Source organism: Camellia sinensis, chromosome 8 (genome assembly GCF_055761805.1).
Source record: "Camellia sinensis isolate YWXY chromosome 8, ASM5576180v1, whole genome shotgun sequence".
Taxonomy (NCBI): domain Eukaryota; kingdom Viridiplantae; phylum Streptophyta; class Magnoliopsida; order Ericales; family Theaceae; genus Camellia; species Camellia sinensis.
Genome location: NC_138968.1, coordinates 103,771,637 through 103,796,712, shown reverse-complemented (window position 1 = coordinate 103,796,712; position 25,076 = coordinate 103,771,637).

The following is a 25,076-nucleotide window of genomic DNA, read 5'->3' as shown; positions in this document are numbered from 1 at the left end:
TATTATTATGATTATTATTATCTTTTTTTATTTTTGGCTTTATTAATTGTGTAGGTTACATGAGAATTTAATGTGGTATTTAATGAATTTAATGTGGTAATTAATTAATTTAATGTGTTATTTAATTGTATATAATTAACCTAAATATTTATATTTGTTTTATATATAAAAAAAAAGAAAGGTGTATTTATATTTGTTATTTATATATATATATATATAATATCGTATATTTATATTTATATATATTATAAATTGTTGTATAATATTATTTAATAGTTTATTAGGTTGTTATGGATGAGATTTAGGTTATATATATATATATATATATAATATGTAGTCAATTAGGTTATAAACAAAAAGAAAGAAAAAGAGAGTGCTGTGTGTGTGGCGTGACAGTTTGGTAACAAGAAATAATGTACTTTTTGTTTGTGTCTGGTGGACATGTGGGTGTCAATTCTTGTACTCATACCAATATACATGTATACTGACTCGTTTTATCTCTTGGCAACTCGGGTGCATTCTGTTGAGTGTAGCTGAACTTCCTTTGCAGGATTAGTTGAGGCTACGGTGGTGACGAGAAGTAACTAAAGTTTTTGGGCATATCTCTTGGATTTCTTTTTGTTTTTTTTGAGCTTAGGCTTGTTAGTAGTTTATGTATTTATTTATTTTTATGACTTTAGTATTGGAATAATTTGGCATGGTTTGTAACCATACTTTATTTAAGTTATTTTGACTTTGTATTGTTACTTTGATGTTGAGGTATTTGTTAGTTATAAATTTATGGTGGATGGTTTGGGTTGGCGTTTTAGTTTTTTGTTTCACCCCTAGGATTTGGATGATGGAATATTAATTGGGGTTTAGTCCTAATTTAATATTTAATTGTCCAAATTTTGGGGCGTGACAAAAACTATACACAGATGTAAACCAAAGTCCTCGCCAACATAACGAAATACACAAAATGGCAAAAGGACGAAGACGTGTCTTGTGCGTGAGACGCAAGGGCTACTCTTCAAAACTTTGGTTGTTCCATATAGACTTCACTGAGGCTGGGTCTGGACCTCTCCAGGCTCACCTACAAACACATGAATGAGCATGAGCGAAAGCCCAGTGAATAATATCAAATAAAGAATATACATTGGAACAATATACCCCAAACGGCCTTGGGCCCAGTTTATATTTCTAGCTAATACACACATACATAGGCATATATAAGTTAAGTAACTACGGTTCCAAACACATCATACGGCCTCGGGCCCAATTCATTAGTATCATTCAAGTCAAACTGGCCTTTGGCCCAATCAAACTTTCATTTGTGTCAAAATGGCCTTTGGCCCATTCAGATGACGAACTGGCCTTTGGCCCATTCATTCTTTCATGTCAAACTGTTATTCGTATCAAACTGTCATTCGTGTCAAACTGTTATTCGTGTCAAACTATCATTCGTGTCAAACTGGCCTTTGGCCCATTTGTTTATTCATGTCGAACCGACCTCTGGCCCATTCATTCATGCCAAAACGGCCTCTGGCCCATCAATTCATTCTTCTCAGAACAACCTCTGGCCCATCCATTCGTTCTTGTCAAAACGGCCTCTGGCCCATCCATTCATTCTTGTCAAAACGGCCTCTGGCCCATTTATTCATTCTTGTCAAAACAGCCTCTGGCCCATCCATTCATGTCAAAACGGCCTCCGGCCCATTCATTCATGTCAAAACGGCCTCCGGCCCATTCATTTGGTATAGCAAACATTGTCCACCAATCGAATCAACGAACTTATAAAACTTACATAGAGGTAAGCAATTGGACAACGACACATTTCAGATATCTTTGTTAAGATATTACTCACAGTGATCAGCTGGTTGATTTGGCCTGGACCTTGACCCTACACATCACATAACACATATGGGTCACAACCGATTCAATCCGTTCTTTAATTCACATATTCCTCTCTAGGTTTTATTCTTATCCTTCTAACTCAATTACAATGCTCAATGCATGCCTAAGAGTACTTAGAAGGGAAAGAGAACGGAAAACGAAACTCAGAATGTCTTTTCAAAATTTCAGAAAACAGGGTCCCCGCTCGAGCGTGTACTTCCCCGCTCAAGTGGACCCATGAGGTCTGCAAAAGTACTGGATACATCAAAATTACGCTCGAGCGCGAAGTCTGGCGCTCGAGCTGAAGGCCTGTCTACATAGCTCCCCGCTCGAGCGTGAACTCCCCCACTCGAGCGGACACCATGTCTGCAGAAAAATACTGGGAGCACGAAATTCACGCTCGAGCGGCGGTTTCCCCGCTCGAGCGGACATCAAATTTTCTGGGTTTTCCAGAACATGTTCTTGAGCTTCAATTCGATGTTCAAAGGTTCCAAATGCATGATTTTGGCTCAAACTTCACATATACACATTCTAACATGGTATAAATACCAAATTACAACACAATGAAGCTCAATTTCACAATTTAATCACATGCATGTCTCAAATTAACTCAAACTCATCACCAACACACTAGATTCAAACATGCAAGACTCAAACTCCCATGATTTGCACTTGCATGTGAAATATACACAATATTCTTAACTTAATTGGTGAAGAGGTCATCAAATACATGGTCATTAATCAAAACTCAACATGGATCATACACATTGTGCTCAAATATGGAAATTCATAGTAATTTCCTACATGCATGCATCCATTGACTTTAAATTCAACAAATACAACTCAATTTCCTCATTATCAAACTAATTCATGTTCTTGACCATTAATCAAACTTGAATTCACAATTTACAACATTAAACTCATGAATTCCCTTACCTAGGAGCTCAATCTTCCAAACTATACCAAATTCTTGAGTTTACTCTTCAAATTCCCCAACCTTGAGCCAAGATTACACAATTCTCTCCTTCTCTCTCTCTATAGCCGGCCCTCTCTCTTCCTTGGGTTCAAAATCAGCCAAAATGAAGCTAAAGAGGGCATTTGAGGGTGTAGTGCCTCATTACAGCAAATCCCACTAGTCACAATTAAATAAGATTAAACAACTGAGTACTATAACACTAATTTAATCTATTTAATTCGTTCCGAAGCAGTTTTCAATTAAATTTCACTGTAGGCTCTAAAAATTATGCCAATCACAATGGCTCAGCCAATTTCGGGTTCTGTGGCCAATAAGGCCTTCAATTTAATTTTCAAAGCAGATAATCAAACAGATATTCTTACGGTGAACAGATAGAAATTCAAAACCACATATATTCACATAATCGGCACACAAAATCATATCAGACACATAATCAAATTCATAATAAGGACCAATTAGCTAAATACAGAACAGGGTTATCACAGTAATGTACTGAGTAATTTACTGAGAATTTACTTGGAATTTATTAAGTATTTTATTGATAATTTATAGGAAATTTACTGATTAATTACTGAGAATTTACTGAGTAATTTAGTAAGAATTTACTGGGAATTTACTGGGAATTTATCGAGTAATTTACTAAGAATTTACTGAATAATTTACTAAATAATTTACAGGGAATTTACTAAGTAATTTACTGAGAATTTTCTAGGAATTTATTGAGTAATTTACTGTGTAATGCACCGAGTAATTTGTTGAGAATGTACTGAGAATTTACTGAGTAATATACAGAATAATTTACTGAGTAATTTTCTTAGAATTTACTGAGAATTTACGGGGAATTTACTGTGAATTTACTGAGTAATTTATTGAGAATTTACTGTGGAATTTACCAAGATTTACTGAGTAATTTATGGAGAATTTACTGAGTAATTTACTGATAATGTACCTGGAATTTACTACCAATTTACTGAGGAATTTATTGGAAATTTACTTAGTAATGTACTGAGTAATTTAATGAGAATTTACAGGGGATTTTCTGAGTAATTTATTGAGTAATTTAATGAGAATTTACTAGGAATTTACTGAGTAATTTACGAAGAATTTATTAGGGATTTACTGAGAATTTACTAAGAATTTATTCAGAATTTACTGGGAATTTGCTGAGTAATTTATTAAGAATTTACTGAGTACTTTATTGAGAAGTTACTGAAAAATTTACTAAGCAATTTATTGGGAATTTTCAGATTAATGTACTGAGAGTTTATTGGTAATTTACTGAGTAATTTACTGGATAATTTACTCGAAATTTAGGGAGCATTTACTGAGAATTTGTTGAGTAATTTATTTTTAATTTGCTGGGAATTTACAGAGTAATTTACTCACAATTTAGGTAGAATTTGTTGAGTAATTTACTGAGAATTTATGGGAAATTTACTTCGTAATTTACTGCGAATTTACTGAGTTATTTACTCAAAATTTACTAGGAATTTATTAAATAATTTACTTAGAATTTATTGACAATTAACTGAGTAATTTACTGAGAATTTACTCTGAATTTAATAAGTAATTTTCTTAGAATTCGTTGAGAATTTACTTGAAATTTACTAAGTAATTTATTGAGTAATTTACTGGGAATTTACTAGTAATTTACTGACTAATTTACGAAGAATGTACTTGGATTTTACTGAGTAATTTACTGAGAAATTTATTGAGAATTTGATGAGAATTTACTAAGAATTTACTAAGAGTTTATTAAGAATTTATTAAGTACTTCACTGGGAATTTACTGTGTAATTTATTGAGAATTTTACTAGGAATTTACTAAGTAATTTACTGAGAATTTACTGAAAATTTATTGGGAATTTACTGAGCAATTTACTATGAATTTGTTGAGAATCTACTAGTAATTTACTGAGTGATTTACTTAGTAATTTACTAAGAATTTACTGGGAATTTACAGAGTAATTTATTGAATAATTTTCTGAGAATTTTTTCAGAATTTACTAGGTAATTTACTGAGAATTTACTTAGAAAATTACTGAGAATTTACATGGAATTTACTAGTTCATTTTTTGAGAATTTGCTAAGTAATTTACTGGGAATTTATTGAGTAATTTACTAAGAATTTAATGAGAATTTATAGAAAATTTACTGTGTAATTTACTATGTAATTTATTGGAAATTTACTGAGTAATTAATTGAGAATTTACTAGGTAATTTACTGAGAATTTACTGAATAATTTACAGGGAATTTACTGATAATTAACTGGAAAATTTACTAAGCATTTTGTCACAACCCCAAACCGCCCCTAGTAGGATGGTGCCGTGATGGCCAGTAATCCGAGATTACCGAAGGCCAACTTTCAAAATTCACAAACAATCAAAGTATTACATAGGGGCTAACATGTGCGGAAGCATTACAATACAAGTGGTCCATAAGAGCAGTGCATAGATCAAATGAAATGACATACATCTTTAACATGGTCTTACATCTTGAATATAACATAAGCAAAATACATGTTACATCTTGATCAAAGGCCTCTTAAGCCGACATGTACAAAACACATGAACTACCAGTCAAGAAACATAATCTTCCAGATTGCCGACATCCTCACTGCCGACGTAACATACATACAAAACACACATCTCGGCGTAGCCGACTTCTTGCTTGTTACGTACATATATACATAGGGAGGGTGAGCTTGGATACTCAGTGAATGGTACAAGTAATAAAGGTTTTAAATGAATGATATCCGAGATCCTTGCAAAACATACATATCATAGCTTGTACAAAACCTGGGATGAATCTAGTTCATCAACCTTGATCTTACAAAACTTGCTTACTTACTTTGGATGTTAATAACAGCTACATAATACAAGGGATGACATTCCGGACTTACAAAACCCACGCGGTAAACCGTCAGTGGCAAAATAAGGGAATAATCGACCCAGAATCGATTAGACAAACCACCCACACAAGGCCGTCGGTGGGGCCATCCGTTCATAGACTGTCGATGGCAGAGATCTCTCATACTTAGTACTGCGAAAGTTTAGAGTCCTCCAGCACAAGGGACTTTAGTACTGCGAAAGTTTAGAGTCCTCCAGCACAAGGGACTTTCCAGGCATGTCATCAAAACAAAACTTACTTGATACATAAAAATAGGGATAATCATTCATGCTTGATCAAATACTTTTATCAAAATGAAACAAGGCTTTATCAAATCTTTATAACATAACTTTATTAAAAATACCACTCACGTAGCTCTTCGGACGTCGGGATCAAGGCAAAGGTGCAAGTCCTACAAACACATGGCAAAGTCTACTGAACGTACTTCTCAAAACAAGTCTTACATGCATGCAAATGATCTCGGGAAAACATGCTGGGTACCAACCAGGTCTTTGCCGAGGTCCCACACCTCCTGGCCGAGGTGTGGTTACCTAGGCTTTGGCGTGCGGCTGCATGCCGAGGTGCGCACAAGACAACTAAAGGTGTAAGTGATCATGCAAGGTAGGCCAAGGTAAGATACGATGCTTGGCCTAAGTGTGAGGTCTAGGGGAGAGTGATCTCGGCGACTACACTTAGGGAAGTGAGGTTTGGAGATCTGGGCTTCCACCCGTGAAAAACATGAACATGAAGATCATGAAGAACATGAATGCTAAAATCATAACTTCTTTATTACAAAGTCTGGGATTTCATGCTATGAGTTCGAAAACATGGACCTGGTACCCATACTTGAAGATCATATGGAAACAAACACAAAAACATGGATCTTGGCATGAGCTTTCGGATCAAAACATGACTTTTCTTGAAAAACTCATGAATACTATTTTCTCTTTCTAAAACCGAACTTCAAAGCAATGCATGGCTTACAAATCATATTCAATCATGCAATGCAATAACATGAACATAAAGAACAACACAAGCAGATCAAGAATCTAACCTTAGAACGCGGATCTACCGGTTCGATCTCTAGGGATCAAGCTTGGAAATCCACTCTCCCTCAAGAACTCCTCTTCTTCTCCTAGAGCTTCTCTCTTCTCTTCAAAAACAAGGATATAACAAATGATAGGTTTCTCTCTCTATCGGCTGATTTAACACTCAGCTCGGACACGTGGCAACGGCTGGTTGGTTCTCCTAAAAAAGGTGATAGATTGACAAGACATGTGAAAGACAAAGCGTATCTAACAAGCTACCGAGCAAGGCACTCCGGCAAGTGATGACAACGGCTAAGGACAAAGCTTCGGCAACTAAGGTGACAATGACCTCGGCTAGGAAGGACAACACTTGACTAAGCTGTGCCACACCTTGGCCTAGATATGCCACACCTCGGTCTAGGTCATACCACTCTAGGACAAGATCACTTAGGTGCAAAGGTAACATCTCGGCCTAGATAATACACATCTCAGCCTTGGTGATGAACACCTCGGCCTAGATAATGACATCTCAGCCAATATGTCAGGGCGAAGGTGGAGGTCAAACAAAGTGGTTCCAAGATAATTCTAGACTGAAGATGACCTCGGCTTGGAATGATCTAGGCTTAACATAACTTAGGCTTGAGACACCAAGGAAGGAACAAAGCAAGCACACAACACTTAGACAAATCACAAGAGCACAAAACAAGGCAAGATTCATGAATGCAAACTTAACAAGACCACATGATGTGAATGCACATCACCATGACTAAGCCATAAATGTGGGTTGTTACACATTTAGTGGGAATTTACTGTGTAATTTACTAGCAATTTACTAAGTAATTGACTGATAATTTATTGGAAAATTTACTAAGTAATTTACTTAGAATTTACTAAAAATCTACTCTGTAATTTACTGAGTATTTTACCAAGAATTTGCTTAGTAATTTACTGAGAATTCATTGAGAATTTACTGAGAATTTGCTGGGAAGTTATTAAGAATTTACTGAAAATTTATTGAGTATTTACTGGGTAATTTACTACAAATTTATTAAGAATTTACTGAGAATTTACTGAGTAATTAACTGGGAATTTACTGGGTAATTAACTGAGTAATTTTCTGAGAATTTACAGGGAACTTGCTGAGTAATTTACTGGTAATCTACTGAGCAATTTACTGAGTATTTACACATAATTTACTTAGTAATTTACTGTGAATTTACTGGAAATTTATTGAGTAATTTATTGAGCATTCACTAAGTAATTAATTGATAATTTACTGGGAATTTACTGAGTAAATTACGGAGAATTTACTGGAAATTTACCGAGTAATTTACTGAGAAATTTACTGTGTAATGTACTATGAATTTAGTAGGAATTTACTGAGTAATTTTGTAACAACCCTCACCTTACTCTTGTCATACTTGCATATATTCCTGCATGATCTTGCCTTGTTACGTTGTTTGAAGGATTTGCTTGCCTTGTTTTGTTCATATTGCTTGCGTATTTTGTTCCTTGTTCGGTGTGTGTGTGTGTGGCCGAGGTCATCTTGAGCTTAGTCCACCTTTGAACCTTTGTACTTAGATTTGTTTTGAGATCTTGGTCAACCCCCACCTCCACCTCGGGCATTCATTGTCGAGATGTTTTGCACTTAGTCAACCTTGTCCGTAGGCAGGTATGGCCTAGGCCGAGATGTGGCACACCTCGGCCAAGGTGTGGCACAGCTTAGTCAAGCGTCGTCCTCCTAGCCGATGTCTTTGTTATCCTGTTGCCGGATCCTTGATTTGAGCCGATGTCATCTTATTGCCGATGTGTCTTACCCGAGCTTGCTTCATACGCTTTGTCAGAGACTTGTCTTGTCTATCAATCACCTTTTTGAGTTGAACCAACCCGGCAGCGCCACGTGTCTGAGCTGATTGTTAAGGCAGCCGGTAGACTTAGAAACAAATCATTTTGTCTCAAATCTTTGTTTTTAGAGAGAGAAGCTCTAGCGAAGAGGGAGAGAAGTTCTTGAGTGAGAGTAAGTCTTCCAAGCTTGATCTTCGTGGTTTGAACCGTTGGATTTGAGCTTTGAGGTAAGAATCTTGATCTACGTTGATTGTTGTGATTGATCATCTAGCTGCATTGCATGATCGGATTTGTTTTGCATGTCATGCATCGATTTGAAGTTGGTTTTGAAAAGAGAAAATGGTTTTCATGTGTTCTTGAAGAGAGCCTCGTTTTGATCCAAAAGTCTGAAACAAGAACCATGTTTTGTGTTTGTTCTTGCATGACCTTCTTGTATGGGTACCCAGGTCCATGTTTTGAACTCTTGGCATGAAACTTAGATTTTTGTAACAAGTTGTGAACTTGCATCCATCTTCCAAATGATCATGTTCTTCATATTCTTCAAAGGGAAACCCAGGTTTTTCCCGACTTTGTTTGATGGGACCTCGGCATAATCCTGGACGGTGCCCAGTGTGTTTTCATGAGACGAGAGCAGTGTTTAAGCTCCCAGCATGTTTTGCTTTGGTGTTTACTTGGATCTGTTAAGAATGCCGAGATCATTCATATATAGGTATAGCTCGTTTTGAGAATGTGATTTGCCATGTGATTGTAGGTCTTTGATATTTGCTTTGAGACTACACCTGAAGAACTAGGTGAGTGGTATTATTGATAAAGCTATGTTATACTTGTTTTGATAAATCTTGCTTGCTTTGTTTTGACGAAAGTGTTTTGATTAAGCATGAATCAATAGCTCTTGTTTTGATGCATCAAGTATAAAAGGATACGGTCCTTGTTAAATCGGGCTACGGGCCTAAGTAACACAAGTCCATTGTGCTGGAGGACTCTAAACTTTCGCAGTACTAAGTATAAAAGGATACGGTCCTTGTTAAATCGGGCTACGGGCCTAAGTAACACAAGTCCATTGTGCTGGAGGACTCTAAACTTTCGCAGTACTAAGTATAAAAGGATACGGTCCTTGTTAAATCGGGCTACGGGCCTAAGTAACACAAGTCCATTGTGCTGGAGGACTCTAAACTTTCGCAGTACTAAGTATAAAAGGATATGGTCCTTGTTAAATCGGGCTACGGGCCTAAGTAACACAAGTCCATTGTGCTGGAGGACTCTAAACTTTCACAGTACTAAGTATAAAAGGATACGGTCCTTGTTAAATCGGGCTACGGGCCTAAGTAACCCTTGAGACTTGTGACATTCGATTGATGAATACGGTTCATCCCTTGTTTTGCCGATATCAGTAAGAATCCCTTGATACTTGAAATGTTCGATTGATGAATATGGTTCATCCCTTGTTTTGCCGATGTTAGTAAGCATCCCTTGATACTTGAAATGTTTGATTGATGAATACGGTTCATCCCTTACTTCGCCGATGTTATGATACTTGATTGATGAATACGGTTCATCCCTTACTTCGCCGATGTTATGATACTTGATTGATGAATACGGTTCATCCCTTGCTTTGCCGATGTTATGACACTTGATTGATGAATACGGTTCATCCCCCGTTCGATAAAGTTTTGATGTGTTTCGTTTTAAAAATAAAGGACTCCGGCTTTATTCATGCAAACCTTTATTATTAGTACCATTCACTGAGTATTTATGCTCACCCCTCTCTATATATATGTAGGTGATGGGCAGGACGTTGGCGACGCCTAGACTGTTTTGATAGCTTGTTTTGGACTCATGATTATGTCGGCACATCTTGAAAATCATGCTTCTTGACTTGTATTTTATTGTATTTTGTATATGTCGGCTCGAGAAGCCTTCTGATCAAGATGTAATATGTATTTTGCTTGGCTGTATTCAAGTTGTACAAATGAATGACATTGCATTTGATCTATGCACAGCTCTTATGGACCACTTGTATTTTGATTTATTTCTTCCGCATTTGTGAGCCCCGTTATTATACTCTGATTGTGTTTAGTTTCTGAAAATTGGCTTTCGGTAATTACGGATTACTGGCCATCACGGCACCAAACTACTAGGGGCGGTTTGGGGTCGTGACAAATTTAGTAAGAATTTACAGGGAATTTACTGAATAATTTACTGAGAATTTACTGAGTAATTTAATATGTAATGTACTAAGTAATTTACTGAGAATTTACTAGGCAATTTACTAAGAATTTATTGAGAATTTACTGTGAATTTACTGGGTAATTTGCTGAGTAATTTACTGAGAATTTTCTTGAAATTTACTGAGAATTTACTAGGAATTTACTAAGAAATTTACAGAGTAATTTATTGAGAATTTACAGAGTAATTTACTGAAAATTTACTAGAAATTTACTGAGTAATTTACTGAGAATTTATTGAGAATTTACGGAGAATTTATTGGGAATTTACTGAGTATATTTCAAAAGTAATGATCGCAAGGCATATTCCAACCATTCATTCCGAAGACACCGCTAACATTCCCACAAGAGTAAGGCACATCTAAGTCACCCAAGAATAAGTTTCAAACTAAAAACAACAACAAAAACATCCTCCACACTAGCTCCTTCCTCCAAGGAAATAGTCTAACTAAGAGAGATACAAAATACCATCACTAACAAATGCTCTTAATTAAAACCAAAGGTAAGGGATATATCGTCCTCTTTTACCAAGGGAAACCAAGTACCCTTAGAATCGGAGCTAACTCCAAACATTCAAGATGGGGTAAACACAAAACCAAGCACAATGGTAGCACTATACCGACCCACTAGCACCCTAAAATCTCCTCCACGTCCACAGTATAATGAAGAACTAAGTCAAAAACTTAAACTCCCAAAACAAAATTTAAGATAACCCTTACTTGAGGAAATCTCCACATTTGCATCCTAACTAGTGACGAGCTTAACATAACTCAACCTCATAGATGAGATACAGGCACCAAAGTTTGTCTTTACCTCAATATTAGAAGCTATGTCATCACAAACACTTCTAAACCCAATCGAAATACTTACATACACCTTTAGCCATTACGAAACTTTTATCTCATAGTCAAAAGCAACCACAAAAGAATTAACATCAATGATTCTCAAACCATCAGGCATAGATTTGCATGAGGACACACCGATCTGACTTCACCAATCAATCCAACACACTTTAGTCGCACACTCCATTGAACCATAATAGCCTCCCAAGTTAACTCCAAGAGCTTCTTCTAAGAACATTTATTATGCCATCACGACCCCTAATATAATAACTACACCACTCAAGCACTTTAGTAATCAAGCATCAAGACTAATTACTTATGCACTAGACCATAATTTCTAGAGAGCAACCAATTCTAGCACCCAATATCTCAATCGTTAATAACAAATCACCAACCCTCAAGTCACCATCTCCACTACCAGAGATTCAACACCACGATTACAACCTTTTTCATTTATTCTCCACAATCTAATTTACCTCTAAACTCTACATTTAACTCACTTTCTAAAAAAATTCTTTGTGCACCCACTATAATCCCTACCGTGCCATAACCACTCACACTGCCACAAGGATTCGAAAGTATTACTGCCTCTCAAGACATGCCAACCACCACCAGGGCAAACCTGTGCCAACTCACAACCAATGCTAACACCTAACCCATGTGACACACCAAGGTTCCCTGCTCAAGATTTTCTTGTTCTACACACCATCCAAACAAGCATTTACACAAATATCTACTTTTACATAAGACCATCCACATAATCATGCAATCACATAAAGCACATACAAGCTACCCTTCTAAGATACTAGCCAGTCCCATGGCAATCAAGGACCTCCAAGTGAAAAAAGCATTGATCAGATGCCTTTCCAAAAGGATCTCGATGAGTGCAACGGATAAAAGCTATATCTCGGAAGTTAACCCCATACACATATAACCACATATATACATAAGGCACACAAGGCACGTAAACATCCCATCCTGGCCTAGGAATCCCATTGTGATGAAAGTCACTTCCCACGAGCCTAAGGTGAACCTAATGCTCTGATACCATTTGTAACGCCCTGCTATTTCATACATGAATCCATCGCAACCAATATAACAACACACCTCAAAGCGATCCTTTTCACTGGACTAAGAATTAAAATTTATAACTTCTCTATTCACATGTCCTTAAAATCTTGTACCCAACTCCAAGTTTTACAAACATGATGACAATTATAATAGAAGAACCCCATGGGTGTACAAGACAACAACAAAATAAGTCTAACATCCCTATTACAAACTCTAAGTCTTTACAGTAAAATATTCTCAACTGTCAATTCCAAAACCGCTTACTTCAAGTCACCACTGTAGTTGTACAACATTATTTCCTGAAAAATAGAATAGGGGTGAGCTATATGCCCAGTAGGAATACATTTAACCAAGTATTTAATCATTCGAATAAATCTATGGCACCCTTGAGACAAAACATAATAAGTAGTCATGAACACATATAATCTTCATTGATTATGTAAATACATAACGATTAAGTATGGACCATTACATTTCACACCTTTACAACACAACAATTAAAGAATCACATCAATGGAAAACAAACCATGAGTCCCATGTAAGAGTCCAACACAAGTTGCTTTAGTTTCAAAAACCATCCCTCACATTTGCCGGCTATTATACGGCAGGAAGTGAGCACCCAAGAAAACCATCCGTTTTTCTACTTTCGCCGGCTATTATACGGCAGGACAGTGTGGACACCCAAAAACATTTTTCCCACATTCGTCCAACGATAAGCCTAGACAGGGCATTTGGGCACCTTTTAAACTCCTCGCGCGGGTACCAACACAGCACCACATTTTCCAAAGTCGACTCTTACCTAAACTCATGCACAATTAACAATTCCATCACATTTTAATTCCATCAACAAACATCCATCATCACAATAGATGAAACACCACATTATATTCAAATAATAATAGCATTCAAGTCACAATTCCTTTACCATATCAACATTCACATATTTCATCTCTTGATTGTTCATAATATTCCATGAATCAAAGGAAATTCTACTCAATTTAGTGTTTTCTATTCAAATTGAAAAGTTAGGGTTTTACCAAATTTGGGGGTTTCTCTCCTTCATCATAGATATAGGTTTTAACAACATATATATATATATATATATATGTTTTTAGCAAAAGAGTTAAGAAATTTCAAGCAAAATGATTTATTTGTGTAAAACATGGGTTTAATCCAAGAAGATCCTCAAATTAGCTTATAAATCACAACAATACCATGAAATCTCTTCAAAATAAAGAAATACTAGGATAAAAGTATCCCTACCTCAAAGAAATGAAAGAAAACTCGGAGAAACCCAAAGTTGATAAAATCTCGAAGTCCTTGGATCAAAAGAAAGCCCTTGACGCGCTCTCCAACCTTCCTCAAGGGACCTAGGCGAGAAGATGCTTCTAGATGAGTAGATCTAGCTATCTAAGTGGGAAAAAGTTAGGCTTAGAGAGAGAGGATAGAGGCTCACGGTTTGAGAGGCAAGATGAGGAGAAAATCATGAGAGAGAAGAGTGTTGGGTTTATTTATAGTAGTAGCAAAGTAGCCCTAAGGTCATTGTAAAGAATAACCCCAAAACCCCCAAAAGTAGGGCCCATTTGGACCCAAAAATTCTGGAAATAACACGCAGGGGTCGACCTTTCGGGCAGAGGTGTCGACCCTATAGGTAGAAAAGACAATCTGGCATAAGCAATGGGGGGTCGACCCTTAGACAGGAGGGGGTCGACCCTAATTTCCAGCAACTAACACACAAATTTTGCAATATAAGAGGGTCGACCCTTCGCAGACTGGTGTCAACCCTATAGAAGACCAACAGAGGCACTAAGACTTCAAACAAGTATAACTCTCTCGTTGGGACTCCGTTTTAGGTCGTTCTTTTGTCCAAATCAAAGCCCCAGAAGCAAGCTTTCCAGTGGTTCTAGCCTCACAATCAAATTCAAAGTATGGAAGGAGAAAATAGATAAAGAGTGAAGGTTGGTCAAAAACAAAAACTCAAATTTGGGGCTTTTGATCTAATCTTGCCTAAATACCTTGTTAAAGCTTCAATCAAGGTGCCAAACATCCCTCAAGGATCTTCAATCATAATATTTAAAGTTCACTTGCCAACCCATCAATGTCAAGAGTCCGACGACCATACAAGTTTTAAGGTGACGGGTACTAATTTACACCAATTCAATACTAATTAAAATCTGAGTCATTACATTTACTGAGTAATTTACGGAGAATTTATTGAGTAATTTACTGAGAAATTTACACTGAATTTTGGAAGAAATTACTGAGAAATATATTGAACAATTTACAGAGAATTTACTTAGAATTTATTAGGAATTAACTGAGTAATTTACTCAGAATTTAGGGAGAAATTACTAAGTAATATACTGAGTAATTTACTAAGAATTTAGTGAGTAATTCATTGATAATTTACTATGAATTAACTAAGTAATTTACTAAAAATTTACGATGAATTTGTTGAGTAATTTGCTGAGGTTTTACTAAGTAATTTACTGAGTGATGTACTAATTAATTTACTGAGAATTTAATGAGTAGTTTACTGAGAATTTAGTGGTAATTTATTGAGTAATTTACTTGGAATTTACTAAGTAATTTGTTGAGAATTTACTGAGTAATTTCCTAGAAATTTACTAAGTAATGTACTTACAAATTACTGAGTAATAGACTAACTAATTTACTGGGAATTTACTAAAAATTTACTAAAAATTTTCTGAGTAATTTATTGAGAATTTATTGAGTAATTTATTGGAAATTTAGTAAGAATTTACAGGGAATTTACTGAATAATTTACTGAGAATTAACTGGGAATTTACTAAGTAATTTAATAAGAATTTACTGAGAATTTATTGGAAATTAACTGAGAATTTACTGGAATTTATTGAGTAATTTAAATTGAATTTACTGAGTAATTTACGTAGAACTTACTGAGGAATTTACTAAGAATTTACTGAGAATTTACTGAGAATTTACTATGTAATTTGCTGAGAATGTACTGAGAATTTACTCAGCAATTTACTGGGAATTTGCTAAGTAATTTACTGAAAATTCACTTGGAGTTTACTGAGTAATTTACTAGGATATTAGGGAGAATTTACTAGGTAATTTATTGAGAATTTACAAGGAATTTACTGAATAATTTACTGAGAATTTACTTAGTAATTTATTGACAATTTATTTAGAATTTACTGGGAATTTATTGAGTATTTTACTGAGAATTACATGGAGTTTATTGAGTAAGTTACTAAGAATTTACAGAGTAATTTATTGAGAATTTAATGAGTAATTTACTGAAAAGATACTGGGAATTTACTGAGTAATTTACTGAGAATTTACTGAGGAATTTACGGAGTAATTTACTGAGAATTTACTAGGAATTTATTGAGTAATTTATTGATTAATGTACTGAGTAATTTATTGAGAATGTACTGAGAATTTGCTGAGTAATATACTAAGAATTTACTGAGTAATTTAATGAGTAATTTATTGAGAATTTAGTGGGGAATTTACTGAGTAATTTACTAGAAATTTACTAAGGAATTTGCTGGGAATTTATTGAGAATTTACTGAGCAATTTAGTTAGAATTTATTGAGTAATTTAATTAGAATTTACTGAGTAATTTACTGTGAATTTGCTGCGAATTTACTAAGTAATTTACTGAGAATTTACTGGGAATTTTCTGAAAATTCACCGTGTAATTTACTAAGTAATTTACTGGGAATTTACTGACTAATGTACTGAGTAATTTACTGAGAATGTATTGAGTAATATATTGAGTAATTTATTAAGAATTTACTGAGAATTTATTAAGTAATTTAATGAGAAGTTAACGAGTAATTTATTGAGAATTTACTGTGGAATTTATTGAGTAATCTACTGGAAATTTACTGAGGAATTTATTGAGTAATTTACTTAGAATTTACTGAGTAATTTACTGTGAATCTACTGGGAATTTACTGAGTAATGTATTGAGAATTTACTGCAAAATTTACTAAGTAATTTACTGGGAATTTATTTGCAATTCACTGAGTAATTTACTAGGAATTTGCTGAGTAATGTACTAAGTAATTTACTGAGAATTTATTGAGTACTTTATTGGGAATTTTTTGAGTAAGTTACTAAGTAATTTGCGGAGAATTTACAAAGTAATTTGCAATGAATTTACTGAGCATTTACTAAGTAATTTATTGAGAATTTATAGGGAATTCACTAAGTAATTTACTGAGAATTTACTAGAAATTTTAAAAGTAATTTATTGAGAATTTAGTGAGTTATTTATGAAGAATTTACAGGGAATTTACTGAGTAATTTACTGTGAATTTACTAAGTACGTTACAAATAATTTACTGTGAATTTAAAGAGTAATTTACTCAGAATTTACTAGGAATTTACTAAGTAATTTACTAAGAATTTATTGAGAATTTACTGAATAATTTATTGAGATTTTACTGTGTAATTTACTGAGTAATTTATTGAGAATTTATGGGCAATTTACTGAGAATTTCCTAGGAAATTACTTATTAATTTACTCAGAATTTACTAGAAATTTACTGAGAATTTCCCGGGAATTTACTTAGTAATTTACTTAGAATTTACTAATAATTTCTTGAGAATTTCCTAGGAATTTATTGAGTAATTTACTGTAGATTTACTGAGTAATTTACTAAGAATTTACAGAGAATTTACTGAGTAATTTACTGAGAATTTACAAAGTAATTTACTGAGAATTTACTCAGTAATTTATTAAGAATTTACTAAGTAATTTATTGGAAATTTATTGAGAATTTACTGGAAATTTACTATGTAATTTACAAAGAATTTATATTGAGTAATTTACAAAGAATTTACTGAGTAATTTACTAAGAATTTACTGGAAATTTATTAAGTAATTTATTGCGAATTTACAAAGTAATTTACTAAGAATCTACTAGAAGTTTACTGAGAGAATTTCTGAGAATTTATTAGGAATTTATTGAGTAATTTACTGAGAATTTATTTGGAATTTACTGAGTAATTTACTGAGAGTTTACTCAAAAATTAGGAGGAATTTACTGAGTAATTTACTAAGAATTTACTGGGAATTTACTGCGTAATTTACTATGAATTTACTTACTAATTTACGAAGTAATTTACTGGGAATTTACTAAGTAATTTACTTAGAATTTACTGAGAATTTACTTGGAATTTATAGAGAATTTATTGAGCAAATAACTGAGAATTTAGTGGGAATTTTCTGAGTACTTTACTGAGAATTTACATGGAATTTACTAAGTAAGTTACAATTTACAGAATAATTTATTGAGAATTTACTGAGCAAATAACTGATAATTTAGTGGGAATTTACTGAGTAAGTTACTGACAAATTACATAGTAATTTACTGAGTAATTTACTGAGTAATGTATTGAGTAATTTACTGGGAATGTACTGAGAATTTACTGAGTAATTTACAAGGAATTTATTAAGAATTTACGGGGAATTTATTGACAATTTACTAGGGAATTTACTGAGTAATTTACTAGAAATTTGCTAAGGAATTTACTGGGAATTTATTGAGAATTTGCTGAGTAATTTACTGTGTAATTTACTAAGTAAAATACTGAGAATTTACCAAGCAATTTACTAAGTAATTTACTGTGAATCTGCTAGTAATTTACTGGAAATTTACTAGTAATTTACTAAGTAATTTACTGAGAATTTACAAGTAATTTACTAAGAACTTACTGAGTAATTTATTGAGTAATTTACTGAAAATTACTGGGAATTTACTTGGAATTTATTGAGTACTTTATTGGGAATTTACTGACTAAGTTACTGAGAATTTACTGAGTAATTTGCGGAGAATTTACTAGTAATTTTATGAGAATTTACAGTGTAATTTACTAAGAATTTACTGAGCAATTTACTTAGTAATTTTCTGAGTAATATATTAGAAATTTACTTAGAATTTATTAATAATTTACTAAGTAATTTACTGAGTAATGTACAAAGTAATTTATTGAGTAATTTACTCAGAATTTACTGAGAATTTACTAGAAATTTATTGAGTAAGTTATTGAGAATTTACTGAGAATTTACTATATAATTTACTGAGAATTTATTGAGAATTTACTGGGGAATTTACTAAGAATTAACTCAAAATTTTCTCAGTAATTTACTGAGAATTTACTGGGAATTTACTGAATAATTGACTGAGAATTTATTGAGAATTTACTTAGTAATTTACTTAGAATTTACTGAGCAAATTACTGAGAATTTACTAAGAATTTGCTGAGAATTTACTGAGTAATTTACCGAGAATTTACTGGGAATTTTCTAAGTAATTTAGTGAGCAATTTACTGAGAATTTAAAGTGTAATTTACTGAGTAATGTACTTAGTAATTTATTGGAAATTTACTAAATAATTTACTGAGAATTTACTGAGTAGTTTACTCGGATATTAGGGAGAATTTGATGAGTAATTTATTGAGAATTTACAGGAAATTTATTGCGTAATTTACTGAAAATCTACTGGGAATTTCGTTAGGAATTTACTAGGAGTTTATTGAGTAATTTATTTAGAATTTATTGGCAATTTACGGAGAATTTACTAGGCAAATTACTGGAAATTTACCGAGTACTTTACTGAGAATTACATGGAACTTATTGACTAAGTTAATGAGAATTTAATGAGTAATTTACTGAGAATTTACTAAAAATTTACTGAGAATTCACTGAGTAATTTACTAAGTAATTTTCAAGGAATTTACTAATAATTTTCTAAGTAATTTACAGAGAATTTATTGAGTAATTTATTGAGTAATGTACTCAGTAATTTACTGAGAATTTACTAGGAATTTACTGGGAATTTATTGAGTACTTTACTGAGAATTTACTGGGAATTTACTGAGTAAGCTACTGAGAATTTACTGAGGAATTTGAGGAGAATTTACTAGTAATTTTGTGAGAATTTACAAAGTAATTTACTAAGAATTTACTAGCAATTTATTAGTAATTTACTGAGAAGTTATTGGGAATTTACTAAGTAATCTATTGGAAATTTATTAAGAACTTTTTGGAAATTTACTGAGTAATTTACTAAGTAATGTATAGAGTAATTTACTGAGAATTTACTGATTAATTGAGTAATTTACTGAGTAATTTATTGAGAATTTACAAGGAATTTACTTAGTACTTTACTGAGAATTTTCTGGAAATTTACTGAGTAATTTACTGAGAATTTTCTGAGTAGTTTACTGAGCATTTACTGGGAGTTTACTCAGTAATTTCTTGAGAATTTATTGGGAATTTACTGAATAATTTTCTGAGAATTTAATGATAATTTACTGAGAATTTACTTAAAATTTGCTGAAAATTTCCTAGAATTTACCGAGTAATTTACTGAGAATTTATTGGGAATTTATTGAGTAATTTACTAGTAATTTATTGAGAATTTATGGGAAATATTCTGAGTAATTTGCTGGGAATTTACGGAGTAATTTGCTGAGAATTTACTAAGTAATTTATGGAGAATTTGCTAGGAACTTACTGAGTAATTTAGTTAGAATTTATTGAGAATTTACTAGTAATTTAATTAGTAATTTACTGTAAATTTACTGATAATTTTTTGAGAATTTACTATGAATTTACTGAGTAATTTACTGAATAATTACTGAGAATTTAGTAAGTAATTTTCTGAGTAATTTACTGAGAATCTACTGAGTAATTTACTGAGAATTTACTGAGAATTTACTTAGTAATTTACAGTGCATTTACTGAGTAATTTATTAAGAATTTACTGATTAATTTATTAAGAATTTATTGGGAATTTACTAGGTGATTTACTGAGAAAATTACTGAGAATTACAGGGAATTTATAGAGTAATTTAAATAGAATTTACAGAGTAATTTATGGAGAATTTCCTAGGAATTTATTGATTTATTTAGTGAGTAATTTACTGAGTAATTTACAAAATAATTTACTCAGAATTTTCTAGGAATTTACTGAAAATTTACTGAAAATTCACTGAGTAATTTATTAGGAATTTACTGGGAATTTACTTAGTAATATACTGAGTAATTTGCTGAGTGATTTACTGATAATTTACTGGGAATTTATTGAGTACTTTACTGAGAATTTACTAGGAATTTACAGAGTAAGTTACTGGGACTTTACTGAGTAATTTGCGGAGAATTTACTAGTAATTTTATGAGAATTTCCAAAGTAATTTACTAAGAATTTATTGAGTAAATTATTGAGAATTTACTAGGAATTTGCTGAGTAATTTACTGAGAATTTATTAGGAATTTACTTAATAATTTACTAAGTAATTTACTAGCAATTTACTCAGTAATTTACTTAGAATTTATTAAGAATTTAAGGGGAATTTACTGAGTAATTTAATGAGAATTTACTGGGATTTTACTGAGTAATTTACTGAAAATTTGCTAAATAATTTATTGAGTAACTTACTCGGAATTTACTAATTAATTTACTGAGAATTTTTTGAGAAATTTATTTAAAATTTACTAGAAATTGGCTGAGAGTTTACTAAGTAATTACTGAGAAATTACAAAGTAATTTACTGGGAGTTTACTGAGAATTTATTAGGAATTTACTATGTAATTTACAAAGAATTTACTTAAAATTTATTGGGTAATTTACTGGGAATTTACTGCGTAATTACTGAAAATTTACTGGGAATTTACTTAGTGATTTACTGAGAATTTATTGAATATTTATTGGAAATTTATTGAGTAATTTACTGCGAAGTTAAATAGTAATTTACTAAGAATCTACTGGGAATTTACCGAGTAATTTACTGTGAATTTAATGGGAATTTATTGAGTAATTTATTGAGAATTTACAGAGAAATTTTCTAGAAATTTACTAGGTAATTTACTGAGAATTTACATGGAATTTACTAAATAATTTACTGAGTAATTTACTGGAAATTTACTGAGAATCTAAAGAGTAATTTACTTAGAATTTACAGGAAATTTACCGAGTAATTTTTTGAGAAATTTACTGAATAATTTATCGAGTAATTTACTAAGAATTTACTAAGTAATTTATTGAGAATTTACTAAGTAATTAATTGAGAATTTACTTGGAATTTACCGAGTATTTACTGGGTAATTTACTGAGGAGTTTACTGAGAATTTACTGAGTAATTTACTAGGAGTTTACCGAGAATTTAAGGAGAATTTACTGACAATTTACTGAGTATTTACTGGGTAATTTACTGTGTAATTTATTGAGAATTTACTATAAATTTACTAAGTAATTTACTGAGTGATTTACTGAGAATTTACTGAGTAATTAACTGAGAATTTACAGGGAATTTACTGGGAATTCGCTGAGTAATTTAGTGAGAATTTACTTAGAATTTTTTGAGTAATTTACTGGGGAATTTATTGAGAATTTACTAAGTAATTTACTTGGTAATTAACATATAATTTACTGGAAATTTACTAAGTAATTTACTAAAAAATTACTGAGAAATTTACCGAGTAATTTACAAAAAATTTACTCGGAATTTAGTGGAAATTTCCTGAGTAATTTACTGAGAATTTATAGTAAATTTACATAGTGTAGACACCCCATTTTTGACCGACCTTAAGACTCATACGTCATCAGTTGAGCGCTCGGTGATGTTGCATATTGTGCTCGTTCTGAGGTTTCAAAGTTTCAGCTGCGAGCCTTGCCTCCGGACTTCGAGGCTCTTTTGTGCTTTGCCTCGGTTTAGGAACCAGGTCCTATTTTCTCTGTTTTCTCTTCCCGAAGGGAGGGAGAGGTCCCGTAGACCATCTCACAGTGGCCGTAGGCTACGTTTCGCGGTCGTAGGCCATTTTTCCCATTTGGAGGCCGGTTTTCGATTTTTGGAGCTGTCGGCCGTGTGCCTCGGTTTGGGACCGCTTAATTACCTCCGATTGCTCCGGTTTTTGGCACACACCTTATTTCCTCCCTTTTGAGGGACACTGTGGCCCGGGAGACCACCTTCGTGGTCATACGTCACTTCCGGTACCTAACAGCCTGTTTTCGGGGCCCCGGACTGCGTGTTTTGGCCCCCGAACCTTCGTCTTACATTCGTCTTGGCCCATTTTTGGTAGGGACCCTATTTTCATTGCTAGGGAGGTGGTAAGATGGTGGGAGGCCACATTTTTCCCTGAAAAACTAGTTTTCTCTTTTTCTCTCTCCAAAAGCCGATTTTTCTGATAGAAAGCTGGTTTTTCTCACTTTTGAGCCGCAATTTCTGGCTTTTCATACCACCATTGTGTTGTGCTCATCTGGGAGGCCACCAATATGGGTAGGCCGACCAGTAATTCTTCTTGACCCTTTTGAACCTTGCTAAAAAGCTGGTTTTTCTCTCTCTTGGGTCACATTTTCTGGTTTTCCACTATACAGCTGTGTTGCACTCATCTGGGAGGCCACCTTTCTGGGGTGGCCAGCCAACATTTCTCCTTGAACCTTTTGACCCCTGGTCGGCCGACCAGGGGGAGTGGCCGGCCGGCCACCTTAACTGGTCGGCCTGCTTCCTGCTTTTTGGTCTCTTTGAGTGTAAGCCAGCTATGCCAGCTGGAAGCCTCAGAAGTGATCCTCCATACACGTGTTTGGAGGATCTTTGAGCTTGGTTTTTAGCTTCCTTAAGAAGCTTTAGAGCCTCTCCTCTATAAAGGAGGGGGCTGAGCTTCCATTGGAAGGGTTGAACAACTTTGAAGGCTTACAACTCTCTCTCTCTCTCTCTCTCTCTCTCTATATATATATATATATATATATCTACACTTGAGCCTCCAAACCCTAGTTTTCTTGGACCATTTGCACTACAACCCTTAGCACCACACCTCCTCCATCCATTCCAGCACTTTGGGACTGATTTGCAAGGGTTGAAGGTTCACCAACTTGGTCCAGAAGCTCCAGCTTTGCTGCTCTTCAAGGGTAAGCACATATTTCCCTTAAACTTGCATCTTTTTGCTCCATTGATTAGCCTTACTTTCAAGTATGGACTTTGTTATAAACTAAAAAGTGTCATATTTTGAGATCCTCTTGAATATTGATTAAGGACACTTTTCTGTTTGAGGTCTCCTACACTCTTGTATGCTTTGTCCCTCTTTGTAGGCTTATTTTGCATCATATCTTAGCCCTACTTGTGAGAATTTTCGAGATTTGTCATAAACTTGAAAAAGTTTCCTTTTGAGCTTATAAACATGTTGGTTTAAGATACTTTCTCTGCTTGGGGTCATTTACCCCCTTTCATGCCTTATTTCCTCATGTTTTGAGCTATACATGTGAGCACTTGCATTGGCCTTGATTTGGCCTTCTAGCCACTGAAATCCAGCGGATTTTTAGTGGCTTAGATGTTCCTTTGAGCTTTAAAATCATAGAGGGGTGACCCTCTCACCCCTCATTCTCTTTACTAGCTTTGTTGGCCTCCCAAAGGGGACCCTCACTTGCATGTTTTGAAGTCACTTTTTGGGCTCAATTTGGTGAGTTTCAAGGTCTGCCCTAGCTCTGTCTGGGGCCTCTTTGACCATATTTTGTGTCCATAATGCATGTGTAGAACAATTCCATTCAAGGCCTTTTGAGGGGGCCTTTCATTGTATGCTTCATTGACCCATTTCAGGGCCAATTTGGTGAGTTTTAGGCTTGTCATATTTGATTTCCAGAGTTGGTTTTGCCATGCTAACTGTCCTTGTTGTATGTGTTGAGTAACCCCTTGCATGGCCGTCCAAAGAAGCTCATCATTTTTGCATGCATTGGATGCATTTCGGTGGTTATTTGGGGTTTATTCGGCATGAAATACTTCTATTTTTGGCTGGTTGGATGAGCCCTCATATGCTTCATATAGCTGTAGAACAACTCATGGTTCACTAGCCTATGTTGCATGTTGTTTTGGCCCTTCATGTTGGCACCTTTTGGCCATGCCTTGAACTGATAAAGTGCTCATTTTGGACTACCCTAGCTCTGTTTTTGGGTCTTGTGGTTGAATGATGTTAGTTTTGCATGCTTGTAGTTCAATGCACTTGTCTATCTTCGAGTTTTGAGGTTCGTTGCATGCATGTATTGAGATATTTCCAAGTTTTGAGCCTATTATTCATCACATTTCAGAGCTTGTTTGAATACCATGTTGCCATGTTTTCATCTCTTTAAATGCGTTTGAGAGTCGGGCTTGTATGCCCCATTTACCGACCATTGAATGAGCTCCATTTTGTCGCATTCCGAGCCATCATTTTAGGTCAATTTCCCACCATTTCAGACCTGCCTAGGGTCTATTTGGGGTTGGTTTTGCTTTTGGTGCATTGCTTCGGGTACCTCTAGTGTAATGCACTTCACTAGTTTCGGTACCCGGGCCC